The following is a 12,931-nucleotide window of genomic DNA, read 5'->3' as shown; positions in this document are numbered from 1 at the left end:
GTTTAATTGCGGGTCAAAAGCAGTTTTAAAAAACTGGAAAAAGAGGGGGTTCCTAAATTTCTATTCCGACAATTTTTCAACACTTCAAAACAAGACATGGCCAATGACCGGGTAGATCCAGGGAGGAAACCCTCAGCCTGGTTATTCAAAGCCATTGTCACAGCCGTCAGGAAACGTCATGGATGCTAAGTGTTTATAGCATCCCTGATAATTTGGATTATATGTAGCATTATTTTTATAAATATGATTTTTTTACATGGAATAAACTTTCTTGAAGCTGTCGTCATGTTTTTAGTCATTTTGGAATCTGATTTGACAAAAAACTGAGTTTCTGGGTCCCCAAAACCAGGGATGGGCCCCAGCTGTATAGATCCAATCTGGAACGCGGTGAGACTGGACCTGAGGGTTTCACATTAAATTTCATAAGAACGCTATGACAGCGTGGTACCCCTGCAACACTGCTGCCCTGCTAAGAGAGGGAGTTTAGCGCAACGTAATTCACAGTCACACACACACACACACACACACACATCATATGACACAGGCCCACCCCCCGCCCCCAGGTCTTCCAAAGCTTTGCGTTGCCAAACTCCAGTCCCACCCGTGCAGGCCAAGCCAAACAACCATGTGGGCCTCTCAGAAAGCTCTGTGTAACGTACCAGGAATTTGGGATGGTTTTCCTCTCAGGAGGGCGAGGAGTGAGCATGTCCAGATCCCAAATGGTCCCCTGCAGACTGATCAGTACACTACTTCTGACAAGACCCTGTGCCCCTACAGGCTCTGGTCAAGAGTAGTCCGCTGCCAAGGGAATGTTCTGGATGCCGAGGGGAGAGAAAAGGGAGAGCGACCTCCCAGAGGAGGTGTCCGGAGGTGGTGTCCGGAGGAGGACTGCTGAACGTGGGGTTAGACTAGACTATTTCTCCTCAAAAAGATATAGCTGACCTACGAATTCTTGACATAGAATGTGAGCATCTTTTATTTAAGGATAGTGATCATATAAAGCCATTTATTATTACTAGGTTTTTTGGCTCCTTTTTAAATCATAATGATAACAGAAATCCCCCAAATGGCCCTGATCAAAAGTGTACATACCCTTGAATGTTTGGCCTTCTTACAGACACACAAGGTGACACACACAAGTAATATGGCAATTAAAGGTGAATTTCCCACAACTGTGGCTTTTTAAATTGCAATTAGTGTCTGTGTATAAATAGTCAATGAGTTTGTTAGCTCTCATGTGGATGCACTGAGCAGGCTAGATACTGAGCCATGGGGAGCAGAGAAGAACTGTCAAAAGACCTGCGTAACAAGGTATTTTTTTAGATATCCTCCTTGCAAATGCCAGTCAGTACTGTTCAATCACTTATTAAGAAGTGGAAAATTCAGGGATCTCTCCATACAAGACAAGGTCAGGTAGACCAAGAAATATTTCACCCAAAACTTCCAGAAAAGGTGCTCAGGATACAATGAAAAACCCACAGATAACCTCAGGAGAAATACAGACTGCTCTGGAAAAAGACAGTGTGGTTGTTTCAAGGAGCACAATACGACGATACTTGAATAAAAATTTGCTGCATGATCAAGCTGCCGGAAGAAGACTTTAATGCGCCAATGCCACAAAAAAGCTCGGTTACCTTGACACGCCTCACAGCTTCTGGCACACTGTCATTTGGAGTGACGAGACCAAAATAGAGCTTTATGGCCACAACCATAAGCACTATGTTTAGAGATTGGTCAACAAGGCCTATAGCAAACAGAATACCATCCCCACTGTGAAGCATGGTGTTGGCTCACTGATGTTTTGGGGGGGGTGTGAACCTTAACGGCACGGGGAATCTTGTGAAAATGTATGGCAAGATGAATGCAGCATGTTATCAGAAAATACTGGCAGACAATTTGCAAGAATTCAGGGCCTCATAGACAACTATTATAAAAGACTGCATACTGTCATTGATGCTTAAGGGGGCAATACACAGTATAAAGAACTACGGGTATGCAGAATTTTGAACAGGGGTCAATTAATTTTCTTCTTTGTTGCCATGTTTTGTTTTATGATTGTGCCATTCTGTTATGACCTACAGTTGAAAGACGTGTTGCCGGCTCACTCATGTTTTCTTTACAAATGATACATATATTACCAATTTTACAAGGGTATGCAAACTTTTGAGCACAACTGTATGTGTCTGGGTATGTGTGTGTATGTATGTATGTATATACACTCACCTAAAGGATTATTAGGAACCCCATACTAATACTGTGTTTGACCCCCTTTCGCCTTCCGAACTGCCTTAATTCTACGTGGCATTGATTCAACAAGGTGCTGAAAGCATTCTTTAGAAATGTTGGCCCATAAAGATAGGATAGCATCTTGCAGTTGATGGAGATTTGTGGGATGCACATCCAGGGCACGAAGCTCCCGTTCCACCACATCCCAAAGATGCTCTATTGGGTTGAGATCTGGTGACTGTGGGGGCCATTTCAGTACAGTGAACTCATTGTCATGTTCAAGAAACCAATTTGAAATGATTCGAGCTTTGTGACATGGTGCATTATCCTGCTGGAAGAAGCCATCAGAGGATGGGTACATGGTGGTCATAAAGGGATGGACATGGTCAGAAACAATGCTCAGTTAGGCCGTGGCATTTAAACCATGCCCAATTGGCACTAAGGGGCCTAAAGTGTGCCAAGAAAACATCCCCCACACCATTACACCACCACCAGCAGCCTGCACAGTGGTAACAAGGCATGATGGATCCATGTTCTCATTCTGTTTACGCCAAATTCTGACTCTACCATCTGAATGTCTCAACAGAAATCGAGACTCATCAGACCAGGCAACATTCTTTCAGTCTTCAACTGTCCAATTTTGGTGAGCTTGTGCAAATTGTAGCCTCTTTTTCCTATTTGTAGTGGAGATGAGTGGTACCCGGTGGGGTCTTCTGCTGTTGTAGCCCATCCGCCTCAAGGTTGTGCGTGTTGTGGCTTCACAAATGCTTTGCTGCATACCTCGGTTGTAACGAGTGGTTATTTCAGTCAAAGTTGCTCTTCTATCAGCTTGAATCAGTCGGCCCATTCTCCTCTGACCTCTAGCATCAACAAGGCATTTTCGCCCACAGGACTGCCGCATACTGGATGTTTTTCCCTTTTCACACCATTCTTTGTATACCCTAGAAATGGTTGTGCGTGAAAATCCCAGTAACTGACCAGATTGTGAAATACTCAGACCGGCCCGTCTGGCACCAACAACCATGCCACGCTCAAAATTGCTTAAATCACCTTTCTTTCCCATTCTGACATTCAGTTTGGAGTTCAGGAGATTGTCTTGACCAGGACCACACCCCTAAATGCATTGAAGCAACTGCCATGTGATTGGTTGATTAGATAATTGCATTAATGAGAAATTGAACAGGTGTTCCTAATAATCCTTTAGGTGTATATGTGTGTGTGTGTGTGTGTGTGTGTGTGTGTGTGTGCCTGTGTGCTGGTGGCTATTAGATAGTATCCATTACTGGATGATGGCTGGATGACACCGGCGAGGAAGATCATGAATATTCAGTAGTCGGACGGCTAAATGAGGCGGACAGCAGTAGCCGTGTTCAACACGCACCTTTGGCACCACAGCTCCGACTACGTGGACAGGGCGACCGAGCAACTAATGTCAGCTGTCTCCTAGGTGGAAACAATCCTTTGTTGAGCCTCTCCCGATCTGAACCAAAGGGAAACAGTACCCATAATGCAGTACAAAGATCTGACGTTTAGGCTCCATTCCCAGAAGGAAAAAAAACATTTATTTTCTCGTGTTCCCTTAATTGAGCTACCGTTTGCTCTCTAAACATTTACCTCCACAGAACGTAGTGTGCCCCCCAAATCGCCCTAGTCCCTGTAGTGCATACTGCCTCCAAGCATAATGGATTAGGAGAAGGGTGCACTATCCAAAGAAAGGTTGTCATTTAGGACACATCCCAGATCCAGACACCTTGACAGAACTGCATTCGGCTCCTTTCAAAGCGCACTACTCAACCAGGAACCATTAGGTAACGGGGGCCATGAGGTGCTGTTTCTGGATGCACACAGTGTGTGTTCTAAGTGTAGTGTCACAGGGGATCCCACGGAGATGACCCCACATGAAGAGGACTCCCTGGGTGCCACACAGAGACAAAAACATCCAGCCATGCAAATAGGAAGACAGAATCGAAACAGACTAAACTCGTATTGGTCATATTTACTGTGAAGCATTCAGAGATATTGTTTGCCAAGGTTTTACAGATGTCTCATAGGCTGTTAACAGTGGTATTTTGGTCATATTGCTTAAATATACTATATGTATGTGTATTTCGATACACAGTATACACACACACACACACACACACACACACACACACACACACACACACACACACACCACGTACATACACAAAAATGAGAGAACAGGATCAATATTGACCTTAAACATCTGCCCTGTGACGTTAAAGAGTACTCACTAATGCATGTTGTCCTGTAACACACACACACACACCAACACACACCAACACACACACCAACACACACACCAACACACACACCAACACGCTATGTCAATAGATTGAGAAAACAAAGGGAGGGGACATGAGACAGAGAGACAGGGAGTGTGAGAGAAAGAGGCAGAGAAAGAAAGAAAAACAGACCGAGAGATAAATAACAGAGAATAGAGATTGAAGAAAGAGAGAATTTAAATAAAGGGAACAGAAAGAGAGAGACATAGAGAACACTGAGTCTGTGTCTGGTCTCTCCTCAGCTGTGTCTCTGTCCCAGGGGAACACTGTGTCTGGTCTCTCCCCAGCTGTGTCTCTGTCCCAGGGGAACAATGTGTCTGGTCTCTCCCCAGCTATGTCTCTGTCCCAGGGGAACAATGTCTGGTCTCTCCCCAGCTGTGTCTCTGTCCCAGGGGAACACTGTGTCTGGTCTCTCCCCAGCTGTGTCTCTGTACCAGGGGAACACTGTCTGGTCTCTCCCCAGCTGTGTCTCTGTCCCAGGAGAACACTGTGTCTGGTCTCTCCTCAGCTGTGTCTCTGTCCCAGGGGAACAATGTCTGGTCTCTCCCCAGCTGTGTCTCTGTCCCAGGGGAACACTGTGTCTGGTCTCTCCCCAGCTGTGTCTCTGTCCCAGGGGGAACAATGTCTGGTCTCTCTCCAGCTATGTCTCTGTCCCAGGGGAACACTGTGTCTGGTCTCACCCCAGCTATGTCTCTGTCCCAGGGGAACACTGTGTCTGGTCTCTCCTCAGCTATGTCTCTGTCCCAGGGGAACACTGTGTCTGGTTTCTCCCCAGCTATGTCTCTGTCCCAGGGGAACACTGTGTCAGGTCTCTCCCCAGCTGTGTCTCTGTCCCAGGGGAACACTGTGTCAGGTCTCTCCCCAGCTGTGTCTCTGTCCCAGGGGAACAATGTCTGGTCTCTCCCCAGCTGTGTCTCTTTCCCAGGGGAACACTGTGTCTGGTCTCTCCTCAGCTATGTCTCTGTCCCAGGGGAACACTGTGTCTGGTCTCTCCTCAGCTGTGTCTCTGTCCCAGGGGAACACTGTGTCTGGTCTCTCCTCAGCTGTGTCTCTGTCCCAGGGGAACATGTTGTACACGCACACACACACCTTCTAGTGCGACCCTACTCCCTGTCGACAACGGACTGCCTGGTTGGGTGGCCGACTGGCCGACTGACCGACTGGCCGACTGGCTGACTGGCCGACTGGCTGCAGAATTAAATGAGGGGTTGTATTGTGTGCCACCGTTACCAATCACAGAGCCACACCCCCGCCTCACGAGAAGCTGGTTGGTCTGCCAGGCATGCCAGTTCCCTGCTGAGGGCTCCGCCTGCGGTACAAACAACACTTCGTTCCCTTTCTAGTGTCCTACTGTTGATCTGGGCCTGTTGAGAAGAGGGTGTGATTTTGGACACACCCCATGTTTGCACAGACCCCTCAATTTTTCCCCAGCAGAGTGGACCAGTGCCCTTTGGACCAGCCAGGCCCAGCTAAAGACAGCCCTTGGCTCTCTCCCAAATGGACAAAAGTAAACCACTATTGTAGGGAATAGGCAGCTGTTTGGAACACAGTTGTACTTCCCTTTAGGGCAACCAATCACCACTGGAGCTGTCAGTCATTCATCTGCTGCAGTCAGACAATATTAGTACTGTGATAATGACAATATCATCACACTCACAGATGACAATATCATCACACTCACTGATGACAATATCATCACACTCACTGATGACAATATCATCACACTCACTGATGACAATATCATCACACTCACTGATGACAATATCATAACACTCACTGATGACAATATCATAACACTCACTGATGACAATATCATAACACTCACTGATGACAATATCATAACACTCACTGATGACAATATCATTACACTCACTAATGACAATATCATTACACTCACTAATGACAATATCATTACACTCACTAATGACAATATCATTACACTCACTAATGACAATATCATTACACTCACTAATGACAATATCATTACACTCACTAAACACAATATCATTACACTCACTAAACAAAATATTATTACACTTGATTACCATATTATTACATTCGCTAATGACAATTGTATTCCACTCGTTAAAAACAATATTGCTATACTTATTGCACTAGGTGATCGTTCCAAATGGCACCCTATTCCTTACACAGCTCCCTAGGTTTGAGCGGGCCCATGGGTCCAGTCCAAATCATTCCAAGAGTATGGGTTCATTTACATAGACAGTGAATTATCTGGGTGCACTCTGCTTCTGGGACTACATCCATTGCTAGCTGACCTTTCACTTAGAGCAATATTCAACATGATAGTCAAGTTATTTTAAGTGATTGAATGTTGTGTGTCTGTTTAGCTTGATTCAATATTAGGATGACAAATGACCATCCCTGGAACGTAGCTCTGCACAACTTAATCTGTATACTCTACAGAAGCTAAATCTAAATGTCAGTTCACTGTTTAGTCTGGCTGCCTGCTGATGTGGAAACAAAGGGAGCCTAGATACGGGATTATGCTGCTGGGGAACTGACCTTATATCGTTACATGGTACTGATCAACACCAGCTGACCGTTCAACAAGACAGTATCATCTATTTCAGGGAATCTTCTGGGCCAATAGTGAATAACGATCAGTCTTTTTACTGACTGTGTTTTACCAAAATGTCTGACAGTACTAAGGACTACTTTAATTAGGAAGGACAAATGAAAGAGACTGAAGAGCACCAGAATGTTATCAGGGAGTTGAGGAGATCATCAGGCTATCATTAAAAATATTTTGTGTAGAAAAGAAGATTGATGATGGTAAACCTTGTGCAAGTTTTATCGTTAAGTGTTGGTTTTGTCATATATCAGCGTAAGACTGTTTGAAGCATAGTGCCACATTTGTAGGTAGAAAACAAAATTATCAGTTTATTTCCAATGCATCAGCTACCAAATTTTTCAGCTACAGACATTATTGATTATTTCAGTTTTTCCCTTATGAGCCTAATTCAGGTAACCCAGTTCAGGGTTGCAACCCCTAGTTTGGGAAACGCGGATCTAGGGCTTATCAAGGGAAATGTTATGGGCAAACCTTACATTAGCGAACACGAGACGATTCCACGTCATTTTGGCCCAAACATTACATCAGCTAACAGGATACAATTCCACCTCATTTTGCCACAACATTACATCAGCTAACACGATACGATTCCACCTCATTTTGGCCCGACACTCCATTAGTTAAAATTGATGCTTATTGAATAGATGTTGCCACTGCACAATCTGGTCAATTTGCCAAACAGACTAAGTGTATCAAATCCATTTTGCTGAGTGCATTGAAGAAGTGTCAGAATGAAACATTTTTAATTTAGCAGCCAGCGAGCTGTTACTGTACAGCACATCCCAAATGATTCCCTATTCCTTGTATAGTGCACTTCTTTTGCTCACTACCCTATGGGCCGTGATCAAAAGAATTGTACTGGGAGGGCAATATGGTGCCATTTTGGATGCGGCCCAATACTTCTTAGGGAAGCTGTTCTACATGCTGCTTACCTTGCAGAAACAGTCAGACATGTCAGGAACGTGTCGGGGCCCTTCAGTTGGTTCTGACATGATCCACACATTGGATTCATATTTGGACCAGGCCAAGTGACCGGGTCCAGGTCTCCCAACACGTTTGAACTGTTTCTTAAGTTCCGTTTCCATTTCACATCGCTCCCGCATTTATCAACCACTCCCCAATCACCAGTCAAGTCATTTTGCAGTCCATTATATAAATTGTGGCATAAATGTTTACTGACCTGCATTATTACCAGAAAAACAGGAAAATTGGCACACAGCAGAGGACACTTAAGGGAATATAAATGTGTAAACAACAATCTTAGTAACATTTAGAAATGTAAGGAGTTGTTGACCAATGTTGACCAAACGGTTTGTAAAAGCTTTTCAGGCGATTTATTAACCACTACTTCTGACCGCAGCCAACAATCACCATCCATCTATAGGAAACGGCTTACATCCTTCCAAGAACATACAGGATACTGTTCGTTTCATGACTTTGTAAACTAAAAGGTTCACCTGGCAATACTGAATCACGATTAAGACTCATAAATAATTGAACTCCATACAGCCAGACATACCCACGAGGATCCCATCTGCATTCATTACCACACGTCACCTGTCTTACCTACCAACAAGAAATAAATCTCACTTATTAGCGTTTTCCGCCCAAACCCTGTTTACTCTGTGGGCCCTTAATATGAACACTGCAAAACATTCACCATCAGCGGACAAAGGAATCGCACAAATAATTAATATTTTGCCACTCATTAAAAAACATGGTATGCCGAATCCATAATGCAGATGGGTTATTAAAAACAGAGCAGCGATCAGCGGTTGAGTCCCAAATGGCACCCTATTCCCTACTTGGGGCCCTTCCCAATCAGCTCTGGTCAGATGTAGTGCACTACACCGGGAACAGGGCGCCATTTAGGAGCAACGCGGCATTCCTTGGTGGAAAACAAAGCCAGTGGTGGTTTCTCTGCAGTACAAATACAACACAAAAGGAGAAGTTAAACACTTGGTTGAGATTGTGGTTTCCCTGAAGCCATTCCCCATGTGTGTAACATAAAAAGGTCATTTTAAACACCAGGAGTCAGGACTTTCTAACAAAAGTGTATCTAACGAAAGTCTCTACTGACATAAACTGAGTACCTGTTTAGAGTGGGTAAAAAGGACACACCCAGCACAAGGTAAAGCGAAAATAATAATTTCCACCTGGATCAAATGAAGTGTTCATGTCATTTTTTATTAGTGCTAACAAATAGCTGTCTTGTCAAATAGACATCCAGTAAATTAAGATGTACTGTAAGAAAGTTTCAAATATATATATATTCAGACTAAAGTGAATAAAAAAAAAAAATTGAGGTTTAAAACTGTGGTGTGAACTCGCTTTGCTGTCACAGGAGCACAGCTATTCTCACAACACATACTTTGATCCAAGAAATGGTCACAAAAAAACCTAAAAGTTCCTGAGATTCAACAGTGAAACATTTTTCTGAAGCCTTCTTCCTGCCGACTCTTGGAAGGTTGCCCGTTCCTTTGAAGAAGGGAGAGTGGGAGAACTGCTCAAGGAAACGCTGTACTGTGACATCACTAACTCAGAGTCTCATTCCCGCTACACATTAATATGTATAAGTGAAAACCACCTACCAAGACATACTGTATGATGCAGAGGCTCTTCACAGCCAGCTTGTCCAAAACAAACACAATAACCATGAAGACAAACAAAGTAGTCCTCTCCTCCCCCCGCCCTCTCCTCCCCCCTACCTCTCCTCCCTTTCCCCATTACCCCTTTATCGTCTGCGCTCTCTATCTCTCCCTCCTTCCTTGGTCTTTTGAGCTCATAACAAGGGCTTTAATCCTCTAATGTTCGACAACGGGACGAGTCAAATAAATTTACTGTGACAGATTGAAAGGATCCTAACCTAAACATAATTACAAGTCCCTCACGTGACCCAACCCCCCCACCACCACATCCTCCTCCCTCCCCTCTTTATCTCCCCTGCTCCTCCCTCCTACCTCCCCCCTCCTCCACAGTCCTCCCCTGCCTGCCAGTCCAAACACAAAGGGGAGACGCCATGCTCCGCAGCCTCCAGTAATATGCTGCCTGTTCAATTTACTCATCAAGATTAAACCCAGCGCCAAGTCAACAAAGCAGGGCTAGATAAACCGTTAAGGATGTGTTAGGTAGCGGTTAGCGGTGTTGCTTTAAAGTGGCAAGCCCTTATTAGCGAGCTACTTTATCTGATGTGGGGTTGCATGGTTAGCATTAGCAGTTAATGCTAGTTGTGGTGTGCTAAAATCTAGCCAGCACACACTATTTGACAGCTGATGAACCGTGACTGAAAGCCAATGGGCTGGTTCATTCTCAAGGCACCAGCTGCAGCTAGCCTGGCTTACTGTCGCTAGCATAAAGAAGTAACTTGGTTTTGCCAGGGAATGGCATTGTTCGACTATTGTGAAAACAATGAGAGTGCTGTGTTCGGTTCTTTACAAACTGTTCTATATAGGTTAGGAAAGTCTGATCCAAATTATTATGGGACAGCTTTAACAGTTAAAAACCAAAAAATGCATTAGTGTTTAAATAGGCTAAATTAACATTGTAATAGAGAGGAAGCCTGAAACATAAAAGGGTAAATATTGTTCAGTGTTTTTCAATATTTCATACAATCACTAATAGATTCAGGCAGTTAAGACCCCAGGAATAACCTGGCATAAGTGACGAGTCACAGCAACAGGTGATCCCCTAATGTGAGGTATTCCTGTGATAGTGACAGTTTGTGGTCGGCTCAACTGAACAAACTTTGCCTTCGACACATCAACATCAAATTCACTGAAATAGTAAGAGTCATAATCCCGATAAAACCTGGCAGTGAGAACCTTCGCGTGATTCCGCCATTCATTTCCTCCACAGGGGTTTTCTAGATCCACTTAAAATAAGGTCTTTGTTTTGTCTGCCTTTGTTAAGCCTTACCCCATCTCAACATTCTGATACCTGTGTAAACCTTGTCACGATGAGGTTTGTCAACATATTTGCATCCATTCACTGTACAAAAAACTTGGTTGCCAAAATAGAAGCAAAGATATTGCTAAAGGTCACCTTGTCCTGGACATACCGACAGTAATTAAAGTGCTGAGGTGTTTACTGTTACTGTGTGAAAGTGTCAGATTTGTTTGTAGAGATGATCTCCGATCTGTGTACTTTTATTTGTTTACTTGTGTGATGCAATTCAATAACACATGGCAATGCTGTCAGACTTTTTTTTGCCATATCGCCCAGCCCTAGTAATCAGGTTTATTTTCTCTTCTGAACCATGACTAAAGCTTCTCTTAAGCAAAGGTTTGACAGTGGTTGCAACACAGTATCAAATTGTGTTACAACATGAATATTCTTAACTCAATTAAGTGCAAGACCACACCCACATGAATCTTTATTGGCCAATTTGACCCATTCGGTTTAGGTACTAATCTTGGTTCCAAATGTTTACGGAATAAAACCACCAGCAGGCAAGGACAAACAAAACAAAACAAAAAACGGTATTTTACATGTAAACAACTAGAGTCCACACATCTAAATTTGCATCTAAATTCAGCAATATCAAAATGCCTTTCTGCGTAGCGCAGACGTATATGCAGCCTCGGACTGACTAGGCCTCTGCGACGTCACCAGATGGGACTGATTAAGTGCAATTGGAGAATTCTCCATTATCGGTTTAATCTCCAGTTTGGGGAAATGTCTTCCCAGTAGAGGGCAGTGGTGATGGACAGAGACATGGATAACATGTTGACACCAGACTAGGCCGCCAGGAATAAGGAATGACCATTAGCCAATCTGGATTTCACAACAAGTTCAAAGCACAAGAATGCATCCAACTGGTACATACAAATTCACATCTGGTCCAGTCTCACATGGTTATGGACCCAGCATCATGCCAGAAGATGGGTAAACAAAGAAGAAGATCAGGAGATCAGGAGATCACTAAGTAAACCGGAATAGGAGATCAGTCAATCGAGGTCAGAACTAGGATATCACTGAGTGAAGAACAAGGCCGAGAAAAAAGTATGTTTGTTTTATTTTTCTCTCAACTTTCTGTTCCTGGTCAGTGTTTCTTTTTTGCCTGCCATCAAAAGATGTGAGAGAATGCGAGATGGCATGTACTATTTAAGTATCTCCACCTCTGGGGTCCACTTGTGTGTTTAGAGGATGTTCAAACAGTAGATGTGGTGCTAGACCCTGGGAGGATAAAAACATGTACGCACGCACGCACGCACTCACGCACTCTGACTCATACGTCCTCCTTTTAGAGCAGATGGTCAAAAATAGCATCCACTCTGCCATCAACATATTCTGAAGCTTTGGGCACTGTTTGAACATACACCATTTGCCAAGATGTGTGTGTGTGTGTGTGTGTCTGTGTGTCTGATTAATTGTCAAAGTACAGTGACATTAACATTGTGACATCATTATGCCAATGTAACATTCAGACACCATTATGCCAATGTTATGTTGTGAAACCATCATGCCAACGTAATATTGAGACACTATTATGCCAACGTAACATTTTGACACCATTATGCCAACGTTATGTTTTCTTTTTTGCTCCACTATACCAGCATAACCTTCTGGTGACATTATTGTTACTATAATGTTGTTGCTGCTGGTAATAGTAGCAGCATTATTAGTAATAAAATGAGTTCTATACAGTACACCACATTAATCAATGGCTAGTCCTCAGTGGCAGTACTAGTTGTGTGACCCCAGCTTGAAAACGCCAGTGAAATCAGTTCATGTTTTGATAAGCAGAAGTTGAGCTGAGACAGGCTGGCCTCCGGACAGGGGGGTCCATAAGGAAGTGGAAAGA

The 12,931-nt window shown here is 43.7% G+C and overlaps 1 protein-coding gene across 5 annotated transcripts in view; it reads right to left on the bottom strand.

The window, feature by feature from the left end:
- LOC105029863 (zinc finger MIZ domain-containing protein 1) overlaps positions 1-12,931 on the bottom strand; it is a 167,042-nt gene that overhangs the window by 143,622 nt on the left and 10,489 nt on the right. The window contains exon 1 of one of the 5 annotated variants that reach the window (XM_020046825.3): positions 9,720-9,738. The exons of the other annotated variants lie outside the window; for them this stretch is intronic. The gene's annotated coding sequence lies outside the window, so the exon portion shown is untranslated. Of the gene's footprint in view, positions 1-9,719; positions 9,739-12,931 lie in introns of those variants that run through there. 5 annotated transcript variants of the gene reach the window in all.

This window comes from Esox lucius, chromosome 5, assembly GCF_011004845.1.
Source record: "Esox lucius isolate fEsoLuc1 chromosome 5, fEsoLuc1.pri, whole genome shotgun sequence".
Lineage (NCBI taxonomy): Eukaryota > Metazoa > Chordata > Actinopteri > Esociformes > Esocidae > Esox > Esox lucius.
The sequence above is the reverse complement of the archived record's forward strand: the minus strand, read 5'-3'. Positions and strand labels throughout refer to the sequence as shown.